This window comes from Pinus tabuliformis, chromosome Q (assembly GCF_031772625.1).
Source record: "Pinus tabuliformis cultivar Carrire ecotype Pingquan chromosome Q, CPIR1, whole genome shotgun sequence".
Taxonomy (NCBI): domain Eukaryota; kingdom Viridiplantae; phylum Streptophyta; class Pinopsida; order Pinales; family Pinaceae; genus Pinus; species Pinus tabuliformis.
In genome coordinates this window covers 1,337,137,277-1,337,164,682 of record NC_142296.1, presented here as the reverse complement: position 1 = coordinate 1,337,164,682, position 27,406 = coordinate 1,337,137,277, and positions in this window count along the sequence as shown.

The following is a 27,406-nucleotide window of genomic DNA, read 5'->3' as shown; positions in this document are numbered from 1 at the left end:
GAGCTATACTCCTATTTTTTAGGAATCAACTCATTAAACTGAAATTCAACTCATTAGATTGAATTGACTGTTCTTAAATAAGTGACAAGTGTTATGTCACCTCAGTTAACTCCTCCAAGTTGTCTACTTGATCAAATATTGATCAATGACCTTAGTGATAGTTCAAATTTCAAAGTGTTCAAAAGAGTGTTGAACCTAAACGACCAAATAGATCTCTTCTTCCTAATTCTGGCGCTGTGAAAATATTAAAAAAGGTATATTCTAAGGAATATTCCTTGGAATATTCCCTATAATATTCCCTTTTGGGGTTAACCTCTAATCCTTTCCTTAAACATCTTTCTTTAAGTTCCGTATTGAGCATGTGGGTAGTATTCAGAAAGTGGGAAATGATATCTCGTGTGGACAAAAAGCTGTAAATGGTATTCTACTATTTCACACGATTAACCTTAGCAGTTGACACATAGCATGGGAAAACTACTTTTCTCACGCGCTCTTAACTTGATATTGGTCGTTCAAGAATCTACACGAGATTGTGTGACAGCCTTTCAATTGGACGGGTCACATCGACGGTGGAGATCGTCTGGGTTAGTTGGTGAGCGGACAATGCAATATCCATTGGATAGAGCGGGACAAATCGATGGTGGAGATTTCACTATTTGAAATGCTTTCGATGTATATGTGGGCCCATAACCCATAGGTCCACGCACAAATTGTGTAAAGATGTAGCTTTTCTGCATCAAAGTGGTATCAGGTGCCGACACGTGGCAAGCCTAGAGGCCGCCACGTGGCCTTGGAATAGTTATGCAAAATTTGTTTGGGTCCGACAGAATCGAACCCATGACCTCTGGCAAGATAGGACAACGCTCTATCAACTCCACCTAATGTGTTTCTTAACATATAACGGTTGCATGGCATATTTAACTTGTAACGGTTGGAGGATTGGGGGTTAGGACTACCAGTAGTCTTACCTACCAGCAGTCCCTGTAAAATAGTTCACATGTTTCGATGCCAACGTAACTGCCGGTTGCAAATGGTTGCATGATCGCCAGCTCTATGGAGGATTATCCCTAACTGCTGGGATTATACCGCCTCATATGCGTGCCCACAAATTTATTGTAACGGCTCACCTTTGATAGTCAGCTTGGCAGAGTGGCTAAACTTAGGCGGATATGCCAAGTTTAACTGGATTTAGGTGCAGTTCACCAAATTTGGTGAAGTATCCCCAGGGTATATTGACTAAATGTACTCCAGGAGCATTTTTCAACCAGAGAGAGTGAAAAAAAAGGCTAGCTAGGCTAATTGGAGCCTTATGAAGCCAATGGAATAGTCCAGAGAAGTTGAGGAAGTCATCTTCATAGAGATTTTCATCCAGGGAGATTTTTGGAGGTTAGGGCCACCAGGAGTTGGAGACAGTTGTAGGAGCTACCAGTAGTTGTTCTCAGCCATCCAACAATCATTCCTAACTATAATGAGCCTTCTGAATACATTGCAGGGATTGGCAGAAGAATTTAGAGACTTCTAAAGACCAAGATGCTGTAGGGAAGTTTCAGGCAGCCCAGTGCCAACCATGGAGGAAGGCCTAGTTTAGGGATGCAGTGCTCATTTTGAGAAAATTACCAGTCTATTCTCGATGTATAATATGTGTTGGAGACAGTAGATGAGGTTTCCGTGATAGTTAAATAATTCTGAAGGAGTTAGTGCCATCAAGAAGCTCAGGGTAGCTCAGAGCACTGATTGAAGGAATCAAGTCTAAGGGAGCTTAGATCTGTTTGCAGACTGATGACAGCCATGACAGGGATATAGATGGTATTCTAAGCCCATTGTTTTAGGTTAGTAAACTTTGGAGTTAAGTGTGGAACTTGTAAAAGAAACTTTTCCATAATCCCAAAGAGCCAGGTCAAGATGACAAAAGCTCAAGGAGACGTAGCCCACGATATTCGGGTGAACTCCTAGATTAAATTTGCTGTTATGTGTTGATTTTTATTTGCTACATTATATGGCTGTTATATGTGTTTAATATCAGCAAAAACAAATGGACTTAAAGCACTTAAACAATTAAAAGAAAACATACACCTGTTTCAAGTATTTAATTCCGCAAATGTCATATATAAGCTAGATTATTTATTTGTTAAACTGAGTGGGAGGTTCTTGTAAGCATATCAAGTTATCAAACCCCATTTCAGATCAGGTGGTATCAAAGAAAGTTGCTTGATTGACAGAGAAATAAGTTGCTTGATTGACAGAGAAATAAGTTGCTTGATTGACAAAGCAGTAGGTTGCTTGTTTGACTTGAAAGGTGTTTAAACAGTACAAAGAATTTGATTGTTTGACTGTTTGTAAACTAACTGTTGATTGAGTTTATGAAGGAATAAGGGCTGAAGGCATTCTCCTTACCCAAAGGACCTCAAGGAAACCCTTGAAGCACAAGAGGGTTTGTTTGCAAAAGGTTGCTTAAATAAGAGTTTGACTCTATATCCATTAGTTCTTTGAAAGCTTTGTGAATTTTGTTGAAGTTCTTTTGTTCATTTCTATAATGACAACTTCTACAAGTGAGTTTTCAAAATCCTCCTCCTTCAAAATATTCTTTGATGAAGACATGAAGCGAGACTTGTTCATCATGATGGATATGGTGAACCAAATGTGCGAAGATGAAAGGAAGAGCACCAAACTTCGAGAACAGTTGAATTCCATGAAGGAAGAGAAGCAATTGCTTTTTGACAAATTGCAGGAAACAGAGAGCTAACTTCATATTGCAAATATGAACCTAGAAAGGATGCATGAGATGGAGGCACAACTCCTTGTTTCCAAAGAAGCCTTAGTCAAGCATCAGTTTGAAGAAGAGGTCAACAATCCTAGTTTGTCTTCAATTTCCTCAAAGAATGTTTATGTTGGTTCTTTTGAAAAACATACAAGAGGCATAGGGTACAAGTTGATGTCAAAAATGGGCTATGAAGGAAAAGGATTAGGCAAACATGCATAGGGAATTGTTGAGCCAATAATGGTTGAGGAAAGGCCTAAGTATTTTGGTCTTGGCTGTGGACAATTTTATGGAGAAAGTTCCAAAGCAGCCATGAAGGCAATTGAAACAACTCCTAGAAGGAGTTTCATTTTAGGTTCTCTACCTTAAGTTCGTAAAGATTGTATTCATGGGGAATGCAATTGTTTGAAACATACTTTGCAAGAATAAGTTGTTCATAAGCATGCACTCGAACAAGGGAGTTGTGAAAGCTCTAAAATCATTGAAGAGATTGATGGTGTTTCGAAGGGGGCCACTTCTTCATTCGATTCACCTTCTCATGAAGGCAACAAAGGTGAAAGAGGAAGGTATAAATCTGATTTCAATCACATTTCTTTTGGTTATGTTAAGCATGGTAAATTTCCACATAAGCATTGGAAAAAAATTGCATGTTCCTTTTGTGGTTTGGTTAACCATAGTGTTTCTAGATGTTGGAAGAAAATGGCCACATACAAGAAAATTTTGAAGAAAAGGAGGCAAGAAGCCAAAGGTCCATTGGACAAGGAAAATTATGTTGTAAAGAGGATAAAGATGTGTTGCAAATTATTGCCATAAGCAAGGACATATTGCTGAAAAGTGTTGGATTTTGAATCCAACAATGCTTCCACGAAATTTGAAGAAGGTGGAAAAAGAGAATGGCAAGACTGGAAAGGAAGTTTCCATAATTGATGCGTTTCAAGAGGATTCACATGTTGATGTCAATATGCAGTTAAAGGAAGCACCTTTGATGTGGATTGGTAAGAAATGGTTAGAGTTATTATCCAATTAAAGGTTGCATGTCTTTTGATTTGATACATTTCTTTGCCAATGGAATGCAAGTTGCAGGGTTTTACCAAAAAGGTGAATGAAAAAGTTCAGTATGAGACTCGCTTTATTGCAGAAAAATTATGTTCATTTCAGCTTTGTAAGTACATTTACATATTATTGAGGATCTTGTACTTATGATTGTGCTTAATAGAAAGTTGAAGAATGGAATACATGCATGAGAATGGTATGTATGAACAAAAGAATGTTCATGATTTCATTGTATTTGAACATGTATGTGTAATTGACTTGATGGTCGATTGCTTTGTTTAAACATGAATGCAATGTCATATTGACTTGGAAAAGTTGATTTTGTATCCAATATTGAAAAAGGGAGATAATGATGAAATGTTTCACAAGAGGTGGAATTCTTTATACTTTGAAAAAGAATCGTCAAGTTTTTTTTGTACATGCTTGACTTGGAGAGTTAGTTGTTTGAAAGGTATGTTTTTTTCGGCTTGTGATTTAGTCTATCATTTGTACACCTAGATGAAAGAGACATGATGATGATTCACATGACGTGAATTTATGTCGTAAAGTTGTTCCTTGCATTATGTTGTTTTCGACAAGATGTCAGAAGAAGATTTGCAACAGCAAAAGTCGCCATAGAAGTGGCTTGGTAAGAAGTGGGCTAACTTCTTGACACAGTAAAAACATACTTTCATTGGTACATATGAAAATTTCAGTTAAGTATGCATATATTTATGATGTAATCTCACTTTTTTTTGAGCCACCTTGGGTCGATGATCAAGGAAGTGATGTTCAGCTACCTTCTGTAAACTTCTCAATAGAAATTCTGAATGAGTTCAAGGAAGACTGTTCTTAACAGGAGGACAAGTGCATCCAGGAAGGGAAGTGTCGACAACCTTCGAGTTTTGGTTCAAAGGCACTAGCCATGCAAGGCAAGTGTATGGAGGCTAAAAGAAGAGGGTGTTGTACTCCCATCTACTGTATAGATTAGTATATTAGTCTTTTGGGGTCCAAAAGATTCCTAATGGGGAGGAGTGATCAGATATTGATCAATGACCTTAGTGATAGCTCAAATTTTAAAGTGTTTGAAAGAGTGTTGAACCTGAGCGACCACATAGATCTCGTCTTCTTGATTCCAATGCCTCAAATGGTTCGAAAAACTGACACCATATGAAGGAGTTATCGCAATTTAAAAAGTCCAGTAAACTGCAATTTTTGGACATTTGACCAAGATTAATTTAGTTTTTGAAAATATTAAAAAAAAGTATATTCTAAGGAATATTCCCTAGAATATTACTTTTTGGGGTGAGCGCTAAACCTTTCCTTAAACATCTTTCTTTAAGTTCCGTATTGAGCACGTGGGTAGTATTCGGAAAGTGGGAAACAGTATCTCGCATAGACAAAAAGCTATAAATGGTATTCTATGATTTCATGCAATTAACCTTAGCGGTTGACACATAGCATGGGAAAACTACTTTTCTCGTGTGCTCTTGACCTCATATTGGTCGTGCAAGAATCTGCGTGAGATTGCACAACAATCGTTCAATTGGACAGGTCACATCGATGGTGGAGATTGTCCAGGTTAGTTGGTTAGCGAATGACATGATATCCATTGGATCAAGCAGGATAGATCAACAGTGGAGATTCCGTTATTTGAAATGCTTCCGATGTATACATGGGCCCATAACCCACAGGTCCATGCGCTAATTTTGTAAATATGCAACTCTGCTACATCAAAGTGGTATCAGGTGCCGACACGTGGCAAGCCCGGAGGCTGCCACGTGGCCCTGGAATGGTTATGCAAAATTTGTTGGGGTTTGACGGAATCGAACCTGTGACCTCCGACAAGACAAGACAATGCTCTACCAACTCCACCCGACATGTTTCTTAACATATAATGGTTGCATGGCATATTTAACTTGTAAAGGTCAGAGGATTGGGGGTTAGGACCGCTAGCGGTATTATCCACCAGCGGTCCCCGTAAAACAGTTCACATGTTCCGATGCCAACGTAATCGCTGGTTGTAAACGGTTGACATGCATTTGCATGACCACTAGCTCTATGGAGGATTATCCCTAACCACCGTGATTATACCGCCTCATATGCATGCCCAAATAGTTATTGTAATGGCTCACCTTCAACGGTCAACTTGGCGGAGCGGCTAAACTTAGGCGGATATGCCAAGTTTAACTAGAGTTAGGTGTAGTTCACCAAATTTGGTGGAGTATCCCTAGGAGATATTGACTAAATGCACTCTAGGAGAATTTTTCGACCAGAGAGAGTGAAACAAAAGGCTAACTAGGCTAATTGTAGCCTTCTGAAGCCAATGGAATAGTCTAGAGAAGCCGAGGAAGTTATCTTCATAGAGATTTTCATCCAGGGATATTTTTGGAGGTCAAGGCCACTAGGATTTGGAGGAAATTGTAGGAGCTACCAATACTCGTTCTCAGTGAAACAACAGTCATTCTTTATTATAATGAGCCTTCTGAATCCATTGAGGGATTTTCATAAGCATTTATAGACTTCTAAAGGCCAAGATGCTCTAGGGAAGTTTCAGGCAGCCTAGTGCCAACCATGGAGGAAGGCCTAGTTTGGGGATGTAGTGCTCATTTTGAGCAAATGACCAGCCTATTCTTTTTGTCTGATACGTGTTGGAGACAATAGATGAGGTTTCAATGACAGTTAAAGAATTCTGAAGGAGTTAGTGCCATTAAGAAGCTCAGGGTAGCTCAAAGCACTGATTGAAGGAATCAAGTCTAAGGGAGCTTAGATCTGTTTCTAGAGTGATGACAACCATGATAGGGATATAGATGGTATTCTAAGCCCATTGGTTCTGTTCAGTAACCTTTGGAGTTAAGTGTGGAACTTGTAAAATAAACGTTTCCATAATCTCAAAGAGCCAAGTCAAGATGACAAAAGCTCAAGGAGACATAGCCCACGATATTCGAGTGAACTCCTAGATTAAATTTGTTGTTATGTGTTGATGTTTATTCGCTGCATTATATGGCTATTATATGTATTTAATATCAACAGAAACAAATGGACTTAAAGAACTTAAACAGTTAAAAGAAAACATATACCTGTTTCAAGTATTTAATTTCGCAAATGTCATATATAAGCTAGATCATTTATTTGTTAAACTGAGTGGGAGGTTCTTGTAAGCATAAAAATTTATCAAACCCCCATTTCAGATCACTACTGATGTGGAAATTTGAATTTTATCAATTTCAATTAAGGAAAAAATCAAAATTGAGACTTGCTTACTGCATTTTCAAACACTCCCTCTCAGCAAGAAAGGGATTATCAACCACCCCTATCATGAACCTATGGAATGTACTGCATGCACCACCTCTCACTATTGTTGTTGCTCCTGCAACTGAGAAGCATAAACAAAAACTGAATCAACTCTGTCTGCAACTGTCTACTGGGAAAATTGTGTTACGTTTGATTATGCTACTAAGCCTCTGACTAATAGTGATCCTCCTAATACTTAATACTATGGGCCCTCGTAGGAAGGTAATGATCCATGAGGAGAACGCCTCAATGGACCCTGCCCAAATTTCTGCTACTCTTGGACTAGGGATCTACATCACTCCACCTCTCTCCTAGAGGTATAGCTACATGTGATCCCTCTACCCAATTGGCTCAAACTATCCCCTTGCTATAGGTCTCTTCTTTAATGGATGTCTCCACTCTTCCTCCTTTCTATTTCTCCATTTTTGATTGCTCCACAACTTCCTAATGCTTCTTCTGAGGCTGCATGTTGAGAGGTCTAACATGCTCCCTCTCAACCACCACATTTCTAGTCTCCACCTTGCTCCTCAAGGCTTTGCATGCATCTTCTACCTCAAGTTCATATAGGTTCTTGACTCGAACCCTGATCTACTTCACCTATCCCATGGTTATGTGACTCAGGAATGCCTTTCCTTTGTTGAAGATCACAGTGTAACCATGGTCTTCCAAAACTGCAATGGAGACAAGATTCTTCTTTAGACCCAGAACAAACATCACATCCTTGAGTTTGAGAGGAGAGACTGACTCCCTCTGAAAGGTGACAATACCAATCCTGATCGCACTATACCTTTCCTCATCTCCAAACTTAATGTTCATATGGAGATCTCTCTCCTCCAAGTCACTAAAAAATTCTCTATTCCTCGTCACGTGGAATGAGGCACCACTATCCAAGTACAACATGCTCCCCATCAATGTCCTCACCATGCATGCGATGAGAGTGAAGTCAAGCTCAAACTGTGAAGCCAAAGCTTCATCTGTTGCTACTACTACAGACTCCTTCTTGCTTGCCTTCCTATGTGGACACTTCGTGGTGTAGTGCCCGAATTCATGACAGAGAAAGCACTTGATTTTGGACAAGTCTTTCTTCTTGGCCTCTTGGATGGAATTAAAATTAGCTTGAGACTTATTCCCCTTGGCCTTATTTCCTTTACTGACTAATGAAAATTCCTCTTCCTCTTCTTTGGATGAGGTCCCATCTCAGATATTCCACCTTATTTCCTCCTGTACCAGGTCGAACCATAAGCACTCCCAACTTGGTAGTTTCTCGCTACCATTTACTAAATCTTAATAGCTATGCCAACTCTTGGGAAGGCACAGAAGATCTAGAGCTACCAACTATTATTTAGGGACATTAACAACCACCTCGCCATGTTCATCATGACATTGTGTAAAATTGCTCAGATACTGTGGAATTGTGTCATTCTTTTGCATATTGATACTTCGAAGTTTGTCCTTGAGTTCCAGCTTCCCGTGGTCACTACTATTCTCAAACAATTATGCCACTTCCAATTTGGTAGTTTCTCACTACAATTTACTAAATATTAATAGCTATGCCAACACTTGGGAAGGCACAAAAGGGCTAGAGCTACCAATTATTCTGTAGGGACATTAACAACCACCCCGCCAAGTTCATCATTATTTTGCATCTTTATACTTCAAAGTTTTTCCTTGAGTGCCAACTTCCCATGGTCACTACTATTCTAGAAAAATTCTGCCAGTGCTTTCCACATCGCGAACACAGTCTCTTTTCTGTGGAGATTTGAGACAATATGATCCTGTACTCCCTCCAATGTGATTCTCCTCACCTTGGTCACATCTTTCTTCCACTAAGCAAGATTATGAGCATTAGATGCTTAGGGTTTTGTTACATCAGTCTCCATGCGGTCCTTCTAGGCAACAAAGTTTTAAGTTCTTTCCAAGGCATACTCTAGCCTAAATCCATTGAAAGCCATCTTTTTAGTCTTTAAGAAAACCTGCAACACTGATCTTCAAATTCGAGCCTCCTACAATGACAACTTCAAAATCTCTGCTCTACATTGATTCCATCTCTGATACCATGTATAAATTAATGTGTAGATTCAATACTGATCCAAAAATGGATCTTGGATAAACCTCTAAGTCTAAAAGACTTCATATAAGAGGTAAAAGGTGCCAAATGGCACAAATCCTTTATAAATAAGAGGAAAATGAAAATCGCAGGCTACTCTCAGAAATAGTCTCATTACAGATATCTCCTCATTCTGAATCCAACACAACTTGAATGGGTGAAAACGGACTTCAGATGAAGAATTTATCACAAAGAGAAGTTCCCCTTGTTCTTTGGGAAAAGAGGCAAAAATCCTTTAAAAATGAGCAAAAGACCCTTATAAGGGAAAATCGCATCACATAAGGCAAAGAGGAGGACTTAAAGTCAGGCGGAAGGCACCCCTGAACAGTGACCTCCGATGATCGGATCAATGGGACGGATCGGAGGCAAGCATTGCATACCCAAGGCAAAGGTCCCGGGCCGATGTGATGGTGCAATCACTGAAATCGGCGGATCACAATTGGTGATACCACGAGGCAAAGGCGGGACCCCGAGCCAATGTGATAGAGCGACTTGTGACTGCGATCGCTGATATTGGCGGATCGGCATCGGCGATACCAAAGGGGAAGCCCCTGGGCTGTTGCAACTAGAGATTGCGATATGCAATGGAAAAGGACCTGAAAGGGTTTGCGAATGAAAACATATAATCTTTCAAATCCGGCTAAAGCCATTTTGACGGGATTTTGCAATGTTTAATGTATTTTTAAAATAAAAAGGGGAAACCATGAAACATGGGCATTACGACTTGTGATAGCGATTTCAGGTGGACCCGATGGAAAATAAGGCAGAGTTCATAATTTTGAAGTCCGATAGACGCGTATGGGCAGATTTTTCCTTGTTTTGCAGTGTTTCTCTGTGTAAATAGAAAATGACTGTTTTTGGGGTTTTCAAGCGCCGATGGGTCCATTCCGTTACGGAACAAGTGGCCACCTCCCCTAAAGACATTATGCAGTGATTGCTAATCCTCAGAAGAGGGACTCGAGCGGACCAAAGCCGGAAGACAGAGAGCCCGAGAGGGAAAATTAACCAGCAGCGCCGATTTGGCTTAAAATGCCAGAGAAGGATAGAGACAGGGGATGCTGAAGCGACTGCTGAAGGTTGTTGGAAGCTGAATACTGAAAGCAATTGCATAGCTGAAGAGCTACTACGTAGAGTAGTTGAGGGAGCCTTTGGGGTCACTTGAAGTTCAAGTCGAAAGCCAGAGAGTTGAAGGTTGCAGAGGGCCAAGAAGCCAGAGCCGAAGACCGAGAGCTAAAGCCAGAGCTGAAGAGCCAGAGCTAGAGCCAAAGTGAAGAGTTAGAGCGAGAGCCAGGAGCCAGAAATTCGAGAGCTTCAAGAGCCAGGGATAAAATGGTGTTTAAACCCATCGTTTCTATGTAAAAAAGGTGGAGTTGAGCCAAGATCTTGTAAAAAGGACTTTGCCATCATCCCAGAGAGCCTAATTGAGTTGATTAGAGCTCACGGAGACATTACCTAAGAGTTTTGGGTGAAATCCAAATTAATATTGATGTTCTGTGTTTTTTTTTACTGCTGCATTATTTACTGTTATATGTATTTATATATTAGTTCCAACACATTTACATATTAGCACAGACAACAAATTTTAAAGCATATAATCAGTTTAAATCAAATACCAGTATACACCTATATTTTCAAGCATTTTAAATTCCGCATTGGTTAATCATGAAGAATTGGGAATATTTAAAGCTTTGCCTAAGAGCCCCATTTTCAGATGAGGTGGTATCGGAGCTTGAGATTGATTAACCACACCTTCAAAGAAGGTTATATCAGAATGCTTGATTGACAAAGCAAAGATTTCTTGTCTGAAAGGTGTTTAAACAATCAGATGTTGATTGTATGCTTGTTGCAAACTGACTATTTTTTGAGTTTGCAGAGGTGAAGAGGAAAGCTGTTGATAGCTCAGTCCTAGAAGGGCTGAAGGCATTCTTCTATTCCAAAGGGACCTCAAAGCAATCCTTAAAGCACAAGAGGTTTGTTGCAAAAGGTTGCTAAATAAGCTCTTTTTTAATCTTGTTTGAAGTTCTTTTGTTCAATTTGGTATAATGACAACTTCTAGGGTCCTCAAATTATGCATTCTTCACAAGATTCTTTGATGAAGACATGAAGCAAGAATTGTCCACCATGATGGATATGGTAAGAGAAATGTATGAGGATGGAAGGAAGAGCAACATACTTAGAGAGTAGTTGAATTCCAAGAAGGAAGAGAAGTAGTTGCTTTCTGACAAATTACAGGAAATGGAGAGGCAACTTCATATTGCAATTATGAACCTGAAAAGGATGCATGAATTGGAGACACAGCTCTTTGTTGCCCAAGAAGCCTCAGTCAAGTATCAGCTTGAAGAAGAGGTAAACCATTCCAGTTTTTCTTCAAATTCCTCTGAGAATTCTTATATTGGTTCTTTTGAAAAACATACTAAAGGCATAGGTTCCAAGCTAATGTCCAAGATGGCTATGAAGGAAAGGGCTTGGGAAAGCATGCACAAGGTATTGTTGAACCAATAATGGTTGAGGAAACGCCTAAGTATTTGGGTCTTGGCTATGGATAGTCTTATGGAAAGTGTTCTAAAGCTGCCATGAAGGCCATTGAAACAACTCCAAGAAGGAGTTGCATTACAGAGTGTGAAGATTGTATTCAAGAGGAATGCAATAGCTTGAAACATCAGTTGCAGGATGAAGGTGTTCAGAAGCACACACTTGAACCAGAGAGTTGGGGAGACTCTAACAACCTTAAAGAGATTGATGGTGTTCCAAAGGAAGCCACCTCTTCATTTGCTTCACCTCCTCATGAAGGCAATAAAGGTGAAAGAGAAAGGTATAAATCTGGTTCTAAACATTTTCCTTTTGATTGTGCAAAGCATGATAAATTTCCACATAGAGATGGAAAAAGAATTGCTTGTTCCTTTTGTGGTTTGGATAACCATAATGTTTCTAGATGTTGGAAGAGAATGGCCACACACAGGAAGCTTTTGAAGGAAAAGAAGCAAGAATCCAAAGGTCCATTGGACAAGGCAAATCATGATGTCAAGAGGGTGCACATGCAGTGCACTTACTGCCATAAGCAAGGACATCTTACTGCAAAATGTTGGACTCTGAATCCAACAATGCTAAAGTGGAAAGAGAAGATGGCAGAAATGGAAAGGAATTTTCCATAAATAATGTGTTTCAAAATTATTCACATGTTGATGCTGATGTGTAGACAAAGGTAGTACCTTTGAAAGGGATTGGTAAGAAACGGTTAGATTTCTTAGCCGATTAAGATTGCATGTCTATTGATGCATCTACATTATATTTCAATTCAACTTTGAAAGTACAGTGTGCTTAAGTGAAAGTTGAAGTATGAAATGCATGCATGAGCAGGAGATGCATGAACACAGGGATGTTGATGATTTCCTTGTTTTTGAATATGTATGTGTAATTAACTTGCAAGGTTGATTGCTTTGACATGCATGTGATGCTATGTTGACTTGGGAGAAGTTAACTTGGTCTCCAAATGGAGATAATGATGAAGTGTTTCATCTTTTGAAAAAGAGTCCTAATGGTCCTTTTCTACATGCTTGACTTGAAGAGTCATTTGTTTAAAGGCATGTTTTGTGGGCTTGTATCTCGTCCATCATTATTATGTAGATGTAAGACGTGGAGGTGTTCACAAGATGTGAAAATCTGTTTCTTTTGTTGAAGTAGGAGTTTAGTCCATCCAGTTGTTGTCTATATGCCTATTGTTTTTAACAGTTGTTGTTGGCAGCCTTTCAAACAGGTACAAATGAAAGTTTTGTAGAGAAAGGGTACTTCACATTTGTTTGAGCCACCTTGGATCAATGATCAAGGCAAAGAATTTCAAACCACCTTCTATGACCAGTTCAGCAGAAGTTCTACAGGAAGGCAAGGATAAAGATAGTTCTTCCCACGAAGACCAACCCATCCAAGAGGGGAAGTGGTCAGAAACTTTGGTTAGAGGCACTATGCAAGGCAAGTGAAGGGAGGCTGAAAGAGGAGGGTGAGTCACTCTCATTTACTATTCAGATCAGTATATCAGTCTTTTCGAGACCAAAATTTCTTTTAGTGGGAAGGCGTGTTCCAAAAATGGATCTTGAATAAACCTCTAAGTCTAAAAGACTTCATATAAGAGGTAAAATGTGCCAAATGGCACAAATCCTTTGTATATCAAAGGAAAATGAAAGTCGTAGGCTACTCTCAGAAATAGTCTCATTGTAGAGATCTCCTCATTTTGAATCCAACACAACTTGAATGGGCGAAAACAGACTTCAGATGAAGAAGTTATCACAAAGCGAAGTTCCCCTTGTTCTTTGGGGAAAGAGGCAAAAATCCTTTAAAAATGGGCAAAAGACCCTTATAAGGGAAAACCACATCACATGAGGCAAAGAGGAGGACTTAAAGTCGGGTGGAAGGCACCCCCGATCAGCGACCTCCGATGATCGGATCAGCAGGTCAGATTGGAGGTAGGCAGTGTATACCTAAGGCAAAGGTCTTGGGCCGGTGCGATCGCCAAAATCGGTGGATCGCAATTGGCAATACCACGAGGCAAAGGTGGGACCCTGGGCCAATGCGATAGTGCGACTTGCGACTACGATCACCGATATTGGTGGATCGGTGTCGGCGATACCAAAGGGGAAGCCCCCGGGCCATTGCAACTAGCAATTGCGATATGTGATGGAAACGGACCCGAAAGGGTTTGCGAATGAAAACATATAATCTTTCAAATCCAGCTAAAGCCATTTTGACGAGATTTTTCAATGCTTAATGTATTTCTAAAATTTAAAGGGGAAACCATGAAACATGGGCATTGCGAATTACAATAGCGATTTCAGGCGGACTCGATGGAAAATAAGGCGAAGTTCATAATTTTGAAGTCTGATAGACGCGTATGGGTGGATTTTTCCTTGCTTTGCAACGTTTCTTTGTGTGAACCGAAAACAACTGTTTCTAGGGTTTTCAAGCACCGACGGGTCCATTTCGTTACAGAAAAGGTGGCTACCTCCCCTAAAGATGTTATGTAGTGATTGCTGACGCTCAGAGGAGGGATTTGAATGGGCCAAAGCCGGAAGACAGAGAGCCTGAGAGGGAAAATGAATCAGCAGTGCCGATTTGGCTTAAAAAGCCATAGAATGACAGAGACAGGGGCTACTGAAGCGGCTGCTGAAGGTTGTTGGAAGCTGAATGATGAAAGTAGTTGTAGAATCAAAGAGCTACTGTGCAGAGCAGCTGAGGGAGCCTTTGGGGTCACTTGAAGTTCAAGTGAAAAGCTAGAGAGCTGAAGGTTGTAGAGGGCCAAGAATCCAAAGCCAAAGAGTCAGAACCAGAGCCAAGAGCTAGAGCCAAGAGCTAGAGCCAAGAGCCAGAGCCAAAGCCGAAGAGCCAGAGTGAGAGCCGAGAGCCAAAAAGCCAAGAGCTTCAAGAGCCAGGGATAAAATGGTGTCTGAACCCATCGTTTCTATGTAAAACAATGGAGTTGAGCCAAGAGCTTGTAAAAAGGACTTTGCCATAATCCCAGAGAGCCTAGTTGAGTTGACTAGAGCTCACGGAGATGTAGCCCAAGAGTTTTGGGTGAACTCCAAATTAATATTGTTGTTCTGTGTTTGTTTTTATTGCTGCATTATTTACTATTATATGTATTTATATATGAGTTCCAGCACATTTACATATCAGAACAAACAACAGATTTTAAAGCATATAATCAGTTTAAATCAAGTACCAGTATACACCTATATTTTCAAGCATTTTCAATTCCGCATTGGTTAATCATGAAGACTTGGGAATATTTAAAGCTTTGGAAGTGGGAGAGGTTCTTGTAAGTTACACAAGAAGCCTAAGAGCCCCATTTTCAGATCAAATGCTAATCAAGAAATTTACTAAATCACAAGACTTGAAGCAACTCTACTAACCTGCGAAAGTTAATTCACCATCTAAAACAAGAATAATAAAAATGAAAAAGGAAACATCACACATGCACAAAGATTTATCTAAGGGAAAGAAACTGCTCAAAACCCCTTACTATCTATATTGAATTAATAAGAGAATAAAGAAGAAATACAATGCTTGCTCAAGCCTCAACACACCCTGCAAGTGTATAGTTCATCCCTTTGCCTAACTAGCTGACTTTGGCCAACACTTAGCCTATTTTCAAGCCCTCCAAGCTCCTAATTCCTTGCATTGTCCCTTGAGGAATTAGGCCCTTATTAATTAGGAAATTCCCTCATTTGGATTATGCAATTCCTTTAGGTCCTTCCTTTGACTGCATGCACTACTTGTACCCTTCATAATAGTCTACAACTGATATTACACTGCCTTGAAATCTCCATCTCAGCTTGGTAACTCGAATTATATGCATGCATGAGCTAATTTAGGTTGAATGATTAGTTATCTGGATGATCACTAAGTGTGGTTGAAGTTCCACTTCCACAACTTGACCTTCCATTAATTCCTCCATTAATTAGAACTAGTTTAATCGACCATAACTCAATTTAACTGAATTAAATTTCTACAACTAAAATTAACTCAACCTAGGCTCCTAAAGTTTCGGAACCCACCACACATAACTGGACTTCATGTCCCTAACTCGAATTAACTGAGCTAGACTCCTATTTTTTAGGAATCAACTCAAGTAATCTGAACTTCAATTCATTAACTCGAATTGACTATTCCTAAGTGAGTGACAAGTGATATGTCACCTCATTTAACTCCTCCAATTTGTCTGCCGATGTGGAAATTCGAATTTTTTCAATTTTAATTAAGGCAAAAATAAAAATTGAAACTTTCTTGCTGGATTTTCAACAAATGACATCTTTGGCATATGGTTTTATGCAAATTTCACTCATGGCCTTCCACGATCACATCATCCTAGAGTGATAATCATACTTAAACATAGCTATTGGATCATGAATTTTCAGCCCTTTGTTATAAGTTTTATTTTGAGATTTAAAGGAAAATGTTTCTCAAACTAACAGATAAAATAATATGAAATATATTTAGTGGGAAGACTTGGAAAAGAGATTATAATAATTTCTTTCAAGAGGGTTCCAATAAAAGTAGAGTTGAATGATTTTCAAGTTTGTACTTTGAAACAAAAAATATTAAATTAGTAATTAAAAATATTGATTTAAACACTTAAATTAGTAATTAAGAATATTGATTTAAACTTGAACATGATACAACATGGAGGTGTACATACTACACTCTAAATTTTTGAACATGTAATGTCTTAAAAAAACACATATTCTTAGCTATTAAACTCATTTAATAATTAAAATCATCCACACTATATAACTTTTTTAAAAAGCCTAAATACAAATAAATCAAATTCTTCTTTAAAACATTAAATATTCTCTCAACATCCATTCTATAAGTTATCTCTAATATAAATTGATGCAATGTATAAACTAGCACAACCACATTAATAAATGTGGTTGATAAATGTCGATAGGTCCATATCAAGCACATATATCAATTATCAATAATATTAAGAATTAATGTTATTATCAATAATATTAATATAAATATAAGAACCATATTAATAATAATTAATATTATATTATTACTATTATATTAAATAATAATAATAAATAAATAAAGATAATAACAACAATTATATTAATAATCATTTAATTAATAATAATAAAGTCATTATTGAATAAACATTTAATAAAAATCAAACAATAGTTTAAATGTGGTTGATAAGAAATTCAACTTTAAACACTCCACCAAAACACAATTATTAAACACTAGCCTCTTCCAAAACACACCGAGACTGATGACAAAAGTTGCACTAGTTTCAAATCAACAAGATAATGATCACGACCATTCACGCTTTCCAAACAATTCCTTCTCACTTTCAACTTAAGATGGATGAGGATATGTTGACTTTTTTGAATTTTTAATTGACGAACTAGATTGATTCTCAAGGGAATATGATCAACATATGCTTAGTCTTAATGCTCATCAACAACTGAGCTGCAGTGTGTTACAAATTTTGTTAGGTTGCATTGACTTCTAATAAATTAAAAAAAAAAAAATAGATTTGAGCCATGTGGCTCCCTTCCCACCAATTTCCTAGGGATTTGAGATTATTCCAATTCTAATAAGTTCATATTCTAATTAGATGGAGAAATCAATATACAAGAAAATTTATTTAGCAAAATGGTCCATTTTACAATAAGACGTGTAATTCATTTTTTTTTCTCAAGTTAAAGTTGACCCATAACCTTTTTATACATGGTTAATTAGTTCATGTGTGTATTGGTAAGACATTTTCGTGTTGCAATAGTTTGTTTTGTTATAAATGTCAAAGAGTAATATTAAGCCCAAGGGATAAATATTATAAACCCATGGTATAAAAACCCTAAGATAAATATTATAAATCCTAAAATAAACATTCTTGACCATGATTTACCATCATTGATTTTCATACTGAGACGATGTTTGTCACAATGTGATGTTGGACCATGGTTGGCCATGGTTGATTTTCATATTGAGACAATCTTTGACACATTGTGATATTGGACCATTGTTGACCATGGATGACCATGATTGTAAACCCAAACGATTTATATTAAACCATTGGATTAATATTATAAACCCTAAGGGATTGATATTATAAACCGAAGGCAATAATAAAACCAAGGGATTAATTCTAAAACCCAAAGGTATTATAAACCCAAGGGAATAATATTAAACCCAAGGGATTAATATTATAAATGCAAGGCATATAAACCCTAAAGGGATTGATATTATGAACCCAAGGGAATAATAAACCAAATGGATTAATACTAAAAACCAAATGTATTATAAACCAAAGGGAATAATATTAAACCCAAGGGATTAATATTATAAACCCAAGGGAATAATATTAAACCCAAGGGATAAATATTATAAACCCAAGGGAATAATATTAAACCCAAGGGATAAATATTACAAACCCAAGGAATATAAAACCTAAGATAAATATTATAAACGATAAGATAAATATTTGTCACAATGCGACATTGGAATATGGTTGACCATTATTGGTTTTCATATTGAGACAATGTTTGTCACAATGCAATGTTGGACAATAGTTGATCATCGTTTACCATGGTTGATCTCCATATTGAGACAATATTTGTCACAATACGATGTTGGACCATGGTTGACCATGGATGACCATTGTTGTGACAATGTGACGTTGGACCAAGAGATAATCTTTGTCACAATGTGACCATGGTTGACTGTGGTTGTTGACCATGGTTGACCATGATTGAACCCAAAGGTATTATAAACCCAAGGGATTAATATTATAAATGCAAGATATATAAACCTTAAAGGGGATGATATTATAAACCCAAGGGATTATAAATGCAAGGGAATAATATTAAACCCTAGGGATAAATATTATAAACCCAAGGAATATAAACCTTAAGATAAATATTATAAACCCTAAAATAAATATTTGTCATAATGTGATGTTGGAATATGGTTGAACATGATTGATTTTCATATTGAGACAAATAAACCCTAAAATAAACATGGTTGACCATGATTTACCATCATTGATTTTCATACTGAGATGATGTTTGTCACAATCTGACATTGGACCATGGTTTACCATGGTTGATCATGGTTGATTTTCATATTGAGACAATCTTTGGCACATTGTGACATTGGACCATCATTGACCATGGATGACCATGATTGTAAACCCAAGGGATTTATATTAAACCCTAGGATTAATATTATAAACCCTATGAATAATATTATACCCTAGGAATATGAACCAAATAAACCTAAGGGATTAATATTATAAACCGAAGGGTATGACAAACCCAAGGGATTAATTCTAGAATCCAAAGGTATTATAAACCCAAGGGATAAATATTATAAATGAAAGGTATATAAACCCTAAAGGGACTGGTATTATAAACCCAAGGGATTAATATTAAAAACCTAAGGGATTAAAAACCTAACGGATTGATAATATAAATAGAATGGAATAATACTAAACCCAAGGGATTAACATTATAAAACCAAGATATATAAACCCTAAGATAAATATTATAAACCTAAGGTAATAATAAACGAAAGAGATTATAAACCCAAGGGAATAATATTAAACCCAAGGAATACAAACCCTAAGATAAATATTTGTCACACTGTGACGTTGGAATATGGTTGACCATGATTCATTTCCATATTGAGACAATGTTTGTCACAATACGATGTTGGACAATGGCTAGCCATCGTTGACCATGGTTGATCTCCATATTGAGATATTCTTTGTCACAATACGATGTTGGACCATGGTTGACCATGGATGACCATGGCTGTGACAATGTGACGGTGGACCAAGAGATAGTCTTTGTCACAATGTGACCATGGTTGATCATGGTTACTAACAATGATTGAACCCAAAGGTATTATAAACCCAAGAGAATAATATTAAACCTAAGGGATTAATATTATAAATTCAAAGTATATAAACCCTAAAGGGATTGATATTATGAACCCAAGGGATTAATACTAAAATCCCAACAAATTGATAATATAAACCCAAGGGAATAATATTAAACCCAAGACATAAAACCCCTATGATAAATATTATAAACCCTAAAATAAATATTTGTCACAATGCGACATTGGAATATGGTTGACCATGATTGATTTTTATATTGAGACAACGTTTGTTGCAATGTGATGTTGGACAATGGCTAACCATCATTGATCATTGTTGATCTCCATATTGAGACAATCTGTGTCACAATGGGATGTTGAACCATGGTTGACCATGGATGACCATCGTTGTGACAATGTGAAATTGGACCAAGAGATAATATTTGTCACAATGTGGCCATGGTTATTGACAATGGTTAACCATTATTGACCATGATTGAGACAAACTTTGTCACAATGCGACGTTGGAACATGGTTGACCATGGTTGATTTTCATATTGAGACAATGTTTGTCACAATGCGACATTGGTTGATTTTCATATTGAGAAAATATTTATCACAATGTGATGTTGGACCATGGTTGACCATGATTATAAACCCAATGGATTTATATTAAACCTAAAGATTAATATTATAAACCCTATGAATAATATTATACCCTAGGAATATGAAGCCTTAGATTAATAAACCCTATAAATTATTATTTTATAGACTTTTTTAATGAAAAAAATCAAAATATAGTGCAAAATCTTAAAAACAAATGAATAATAGATAATGAATTTTTCAAAAATAAATTCATACAAAATAAAATGAAACGAAATAAGAATTTGTAAATTCATAAATTCATTTACTATAATCTCATTTGAATATATTTAATTATAAAAAATATATCATGTTAAACATTATTTATGGAATTTTAAATCTCTAAAATTTACAAATTTTTAATGTTGAAAAAAAAAAACCAATTTTATATTTTTACTTCATCTAATTTACTTATAATCAATTTACAATATAATGCATTTCAAATTTAAAAAATAAAAATACATTTCAAAACATCAACCATAATTTCATAATTTATTAATCATGAAACTTATTAATATAAACAATGTACATCATAAGTAAAATATTTCAATGTCAACTAATACGTACAATGAAAAGAATTATTTTTTCATGGTTAAAACATTTTTAAACATTTCAAGTAATGTTATTATTTTATATTTGGGCTATATTTTTTTGTCAATTTTATCTTTGAGATGCAAACACCTTTTTTCAAAATTTGCATTTAAAAAAATATACACAAGAATAAATTATATCACTCTAAATTCTTATTAGATTTGTGATTAAAATAGATCATTACAGATATTTTAAAGAAAAAACTAATAAGACTATCTTGCAATTTGAAAATTGTTATTGAATGGTTGCTAATTAATTTTAGAGCACAAATTCATTCATGCTACTTAACCTAATTCTACACTAAAAACCTAGGACATACCAAATTCATAGTTGAGCTACTTTTATACATTTGTATTTGAAAGTAAAGCAATCTTCCACAGAAAACTCCTTCAAATCATTAACATCTAAACCACATGCAATTACTGAATTTATAGTGAGCACATAGTTGATCTTATGGAGATTTGTGGCATAAGTTGGTCAGAATTTTCACTCCTCATTTGTGCGGAGACACATATTCTTCTCAAGAGTCAAGGCCCCGTAAGTCAGCCTCTTAATCCAATATCAAATTCCCAAACTTCTCATTTAAGTTTTCCATGCTAAATTTTCCACTATCAGACACATGTGGTAGTGTACAAATATATGTATGTTCATATATTGGTAAATAAGGTGTTTCCATGATTATAGGAAAATACCTTGTTATATATGGTATGGAAAATTGTGTTATTAATCGAGGAAGACGTAGCATTCACAACTTGTATCCCACATTCTTCTAGCATGAGCAGAAGATTGGAGTAGACAATATGATCTTCGAACACGTTGAGGGACATCTTAACGCCATAATGGATGGAATTTATTTGCACCATAGTGAAGACATAGGAAAATATTTTGCTATATATTTGCTTATATATAGATGGATGTTATAAATAATAATGAAGAAATTATAATAGAGGAACTTATTATAATTGGAATAATCTCAAATCCCTAGGAAATTGGTGGGTGAGGAGCCACGTTGCATGGATATATTTTTTTAAATTTATTAAAAGTAATGGACCATTTTTCTAAATAGAATTTTCTTATATATAAATGAATGTTATAAATAATAATGAGGAACTTATTAGAATTGGAATAATCTCAACATAGAGGAACTTATTAGAATTGCAATAATCTCAAATCCCTAGGAAATTGGTGGATGCGAAGCCATGTGGCACGAATCTAATTTTTTAAATTTATTAAAAGTAATGGACCATTTTGATAAATAAAATTTGCTCATATATAAATAATATTGAGGAACTTAATAGAATTAGAATAATACCAACATGAAGGAACTTATTAGAATTGGAATAATCTCAAATCCCTAGGAAATTGGTGGGTGGGGAGCCATGTGGCACAAATATAAATTTTTAAATTTATTAAAAGTAATGGACAATTTCGCTAAATAAAATTTGCCTATATATAAATAAATGTTATAAATAATAACGAGGAACTTATTAGAATTGGAATAATCTCAAATCCCTAGGAAATTGGTGAGTGGGGAGCCACGTGGCACGAATTTTTAAATTTATTAAAAGTAATGGACAATTTTTCTAAATAAAATTTTATTATATATAAATGAATGTTATAAATAATAATTAGGAACCTATTATAATTGGAATAATCTCAACATGGAGGAACTTATTAGAATTTGAATAGTCTCAAATCCTTAGGAAATTGGTGGGTGGGGAACCACGTGGCAAAAATATAATTTTTTAAATTTATTAAAAGTAATGTACCATTTTTCTAAATAAAATTTGTTCATATATAAATTAATGTTATAAATAATAATGAGGAACTTATTAGAATTGGAATAACCTCAACATGGAGGAACTTATTAGAATTGGAATAATCTCAAATGCCTAGGAAATTGGTGGGTGGGGAGCCACCACGAATATGATTTTTTAAATTTAGTAAAAGTAATGAACCATTTTGCTAAATAAAATTTGCTTATATATAAATGAATGTTATAAATAATAATGATGAACTTACTAGAATTGAATAATCTCAAATCCCTAGGAAATTGGTGGGTGGGGAGCGACAAATCTAATTTTTTAAATTTATTAAAAGTAATGGACCATTTTGCTAAAGAAAATTTTCTTATATATAAATGAATGTTATCAATAATAATGATGAACTTATTAGAATTAGAATAATCTCAACATTGAGTAACTTGTTAGAATTGGAATAATCTCAAATCCCTAGGAAATTGGTGGGTGGGGAGCCACTTGGGGCGAATCTAATTTTTTAAATTTATTAAAAGTAATGGACCATTTTGCTAGATAAAATTTGATTATATATAAATGAATGTTATAAATAATAATAAGGAACTTACTATAATTGGAATAATATCAACATGGAGGAACTTATTATAATTAGAATAATTACAAATCCTTAGGAAATTGGTGGGTAGGGAGCCACGTGGCATGAATATAATTTTTTAAATTTATTATAAGTCAATGCAACCTAACAAACTCTGTAATACACTACAACCATTGATAAGAATTAAGAAGAAGCATATGCTAAGCATATTCCCTTGAGAATCAATCTAAGTTCTCAATTAAAAAACAAAGTCAACAAACCTCTTTCCATCTAAAGTTCATATATATATCCCTTATATAAATTTGTGCAATAAACTTTTAAAAATCTATAAAATGAATGCTTTTTCTTTATCAAAGGATATGAGAGTCAAGAAAGTTGGAAGTGACCTATTACATTAATTTTTTTTTTTGTAAAACAATTGAATCTTGTTATGACAATAATAAGTAAAGGACATTGCATAGAGAGGTTCATTCTAATTCCCAATATGACGGATATGTGTAATTCTTTTAGAACTCAACCTCGAGTTGACATGTCCCTTTTAAAATAAAAATAGAATATTCTTTAAATAAAAAAATATTCTCGACTATAATAAAAAACAATAATGAATATACATGTTTGATCAATCTTAATTAGAAGTATTATAAAAAATTCAATAATCCCACACTCACTATGCTTTTTTGCTTGGTTAGTTGTTGATATTACAACCTAGTATGAAGAAGATATGGTAAAAATATTTCACTCTCACATTCAACCATAAATAAAATATTTCGATATCTATGTAAAATAACATAATTTTATATCAATTTGATAACGATAAAGTAATTAAAAGTAAAATGAAAAAAATCATTCCCCCTCCCTATATCCAAGTGAAATCATCCTTTGTCTGAGCTTAAGAGACAAAACAATGATCAATACAACAATATTAATAGTCACATAGCCATTACGACAATATTTTTCATCATATATAATTTTATAGCTTTAATAATATTAAAAGTATATTTTTTAATATTTAAATATTTATATAATTTTAATAATATATTATTATTATTATTGTTTATATTTATATTTTTATAAAATTTTGTTTCTAAAATCTCTCCAATAATTTAAATTTTAAAAATAAAGTAAAAATAAAGTGTAAAATAACTTGAAATCTTATCTCATATATATAATAGTCACATAGCCATTACACCAATATTTTTCATCATATATAATTTTATAGCTTTAATAATATTAAAAGTATATTTTTTAATATTTAAATATTTATATAATTTTAATAATATATTATTATTATTGTTTATATTTATATTTTTATAAAATTTTGTTTTTAAAATCTCTCCCATAATTTAAATTTTAAAAATAAAGTAAAAATAAAGTGTAAAATAACTTGAAATCTTATCTCTTTTATATATATATAGATATATATGTATGTATATGTATATGTTTCACTTTATTTTACCTAGAGGGGAAATCTGTTTTGATTTCCCTGTTATATTATTTTTATTTAAAAAATATTAAGGAATATTTTTCACTTGGTTACTTGCTCACTTTCTTTGAAATATTATCTCATATATATATAATTAAGGTTTGTTGATTGAATCATAATTATTTTATAAAATTTAATTTTTTCTCACTCATTGTTGTGGTTTATTGAAAAGGAAACTAAAGTGATGATGGTGAGTACAGTAATTTACCTTTTTTTTTATTAAAATGTTTAAAATGTAAATTTTGTTTTAGCTAGCTTATTTTTAACTATTTCTTGAAAAGATTGAAAAAATTACTACATATTATGTACTAGTTGTATTTAGATATGCATCTAAGTATGAAAAGAAAAGAAATTTCTGAGACCAAAACATCAACCAAGAGTTCTAGAAAATCATCATTCATTGGAGGACATTATTGGGGTCAGGTCTTGTGCATTGGAGCCTATTAGAGGTTTGATACCACACTGGAGATGACCTTCGATATGCACCATGCAGGAATCAAGACTGACCTATCAGGAGCGTCGGTGGCATTGGACTCTTTGAATTTTGTTGAGGCATACAATGATCTCATTGCAGTCCTGATATTTTTCCTTGAGCACCTGACTTAGGAATGTCTTCATTTTCTAATGAAGAGTGACAAAATGAAGGTTTTAAATATATTTTCCCCTGGTGTGACCAGGGTTAGGAACCCAAATAGAAACTTTAGTTTGAATTTAAGAATCGGAATATGCATGGTGGTCTTTGGTGGTTAAGGCTTCCAATTATTGAATTTTCACGTGAATTTTAGGACTAGGGGTAGTAGAGAGGAAAATGACAATAATATATTGGGCTTGAGACTGAGCTTGAGGCATGCTTTAAGGGTCACAACCTCCAAACTCTCAATGCAAGTGTATTATTTGGTGAAGCATAACAATTGGGAGAAGACATGACACAAGATTGATATATCCTTAGCGGAGGTGAAAACTATTAAACCAAACTATACTAAGCCAAGATCAAGTCAAGAGGGTAATTAAGTATTGGGCCTAGGCTAGCCAAGGGATAGGGTGAGACAACAACCACATAGGGAGCAATACCAAGGAAGAGCTCTGGGCGATGAGTGAAGACTAAACAAGCAAGAACAACCTTAGAATTTCCAACACCACCAAGACACCCTGCACACCAAACATTGTATGCTACAATGTAGAAAAAAACAAGTTGAGAATCTCACAAAGACTAGACATAATAATATTACCTTGTTACCAATGTCCCACTGGGCTATGAGATGTAATGTTTGAGTCTACCCTCTCCATTAGATGGCGTGAATTCATGGTCGGGTGTTCCTTGCAACCTCCTCCTTACACCCGGTACAAGACTTTGTTGAAATTTGGATGTTATTGGGGTCTAAGTGTGGGGACCAAGGCCTTTAGTGATTAATGAACCATAAAAGCTAGTGCCACAGGGGAAACATCCCACCTACGGTTGGGAGTCTTTGCTTACACAACAAACAACCTTGGGGAAATGACTGGGAAGGTATGAGTGCTTGGTGAAGGTTGATTTTGGCATCATAATGCAATATATTGGTTAGGCTATTGGCATGTATGAGTGTGTGGGGCATGTTACAGGTCAATTTGGGCACATCAACCCCAACTTCTGGATCAATATTATTAGGGTTTATCCATCCCTAATTTTGTTGTTTCATTCCCTATTGAGGTCAACCTACATCATGGTTGCCTCCCAAGAGTTTCCATGACACCATTCATCCAAAAAGTGCCCCTAAGGAGATTAGCACAGACAACCTTCTATCAGGCTGCATTACAATGCGGGAACTGCATTGACTCGATGCACTGCAACACACCTAGCCTTTGTTTCACCTGCGCTTAGCGGGTTTCAACTAATTTTTTAAATGAATCCATTGGAATCCTCATCCAATGGATACTTCTGGAAGTTTCCAAGTTGGTTGAGCTTGCATTTGGATGAGGAAGAGGATTAATGAACCTCAATCCATTATCCCTTCCTCCATGGAACCACCTCCCAAATTTGGTTGAGCATTCATGAGGACCATTAATGGCTTAACCTCATCCATTTAGCTATAAATTGATCAAGCATTTAAAGGTTGGTCTACGTTGGAATTTATTGAGCTAAGGAGATGTTGTTTGAGTGAGATTAGTGAGAGTATTGTAATGATGTCGAATTGTTGCTTCATGAGGAGAGAAGGGATTGAACTGGAAGGAAGACACTGAATCAAGCATGAACATTCATGGGTTGTAATCTTTCCTTTTATCAATAAAGAATTCAAAGCTTTTTCCATTCATGTTCTTATATGTATATCGTATTCTAGATTCTATGATATGTTTAATTAACAAATCTTTATTGTATGCTTTGATTGGTTTCTATCTCGGCTTGTGTGCAGGTACTTTCTAAGTGGATTAAGTATAGAAAGGAGCGGCGGAATCGGTCAAAGGAGAGAGGGAGCAAACAAAAGCTACAGGTTGGTTTCTCTTCCTGCTTCTCTTATCTGTTGATTACAGAAAAGGTAGCGAATTACTTTGTCTGTCGTTTCTAGACTAGCTACTAAGTCTATAGGGTTATGCGTTTGTAAAAACACTAAATTTGCCCAAAACAGGGCAGGATGGCCACACCACCTGCCCTTCTTTAATGCAAAGAGATGCAGTGGGGTGGTGGGCCTCCCTTGATTTTTGTTGGCTTATTTTTCAACATCCCAATTAGGGACCTTGATATCGAATATTGAAATTAAGAGTTTTCCTCATTTTCAACTTCGATTGATTTTCAATT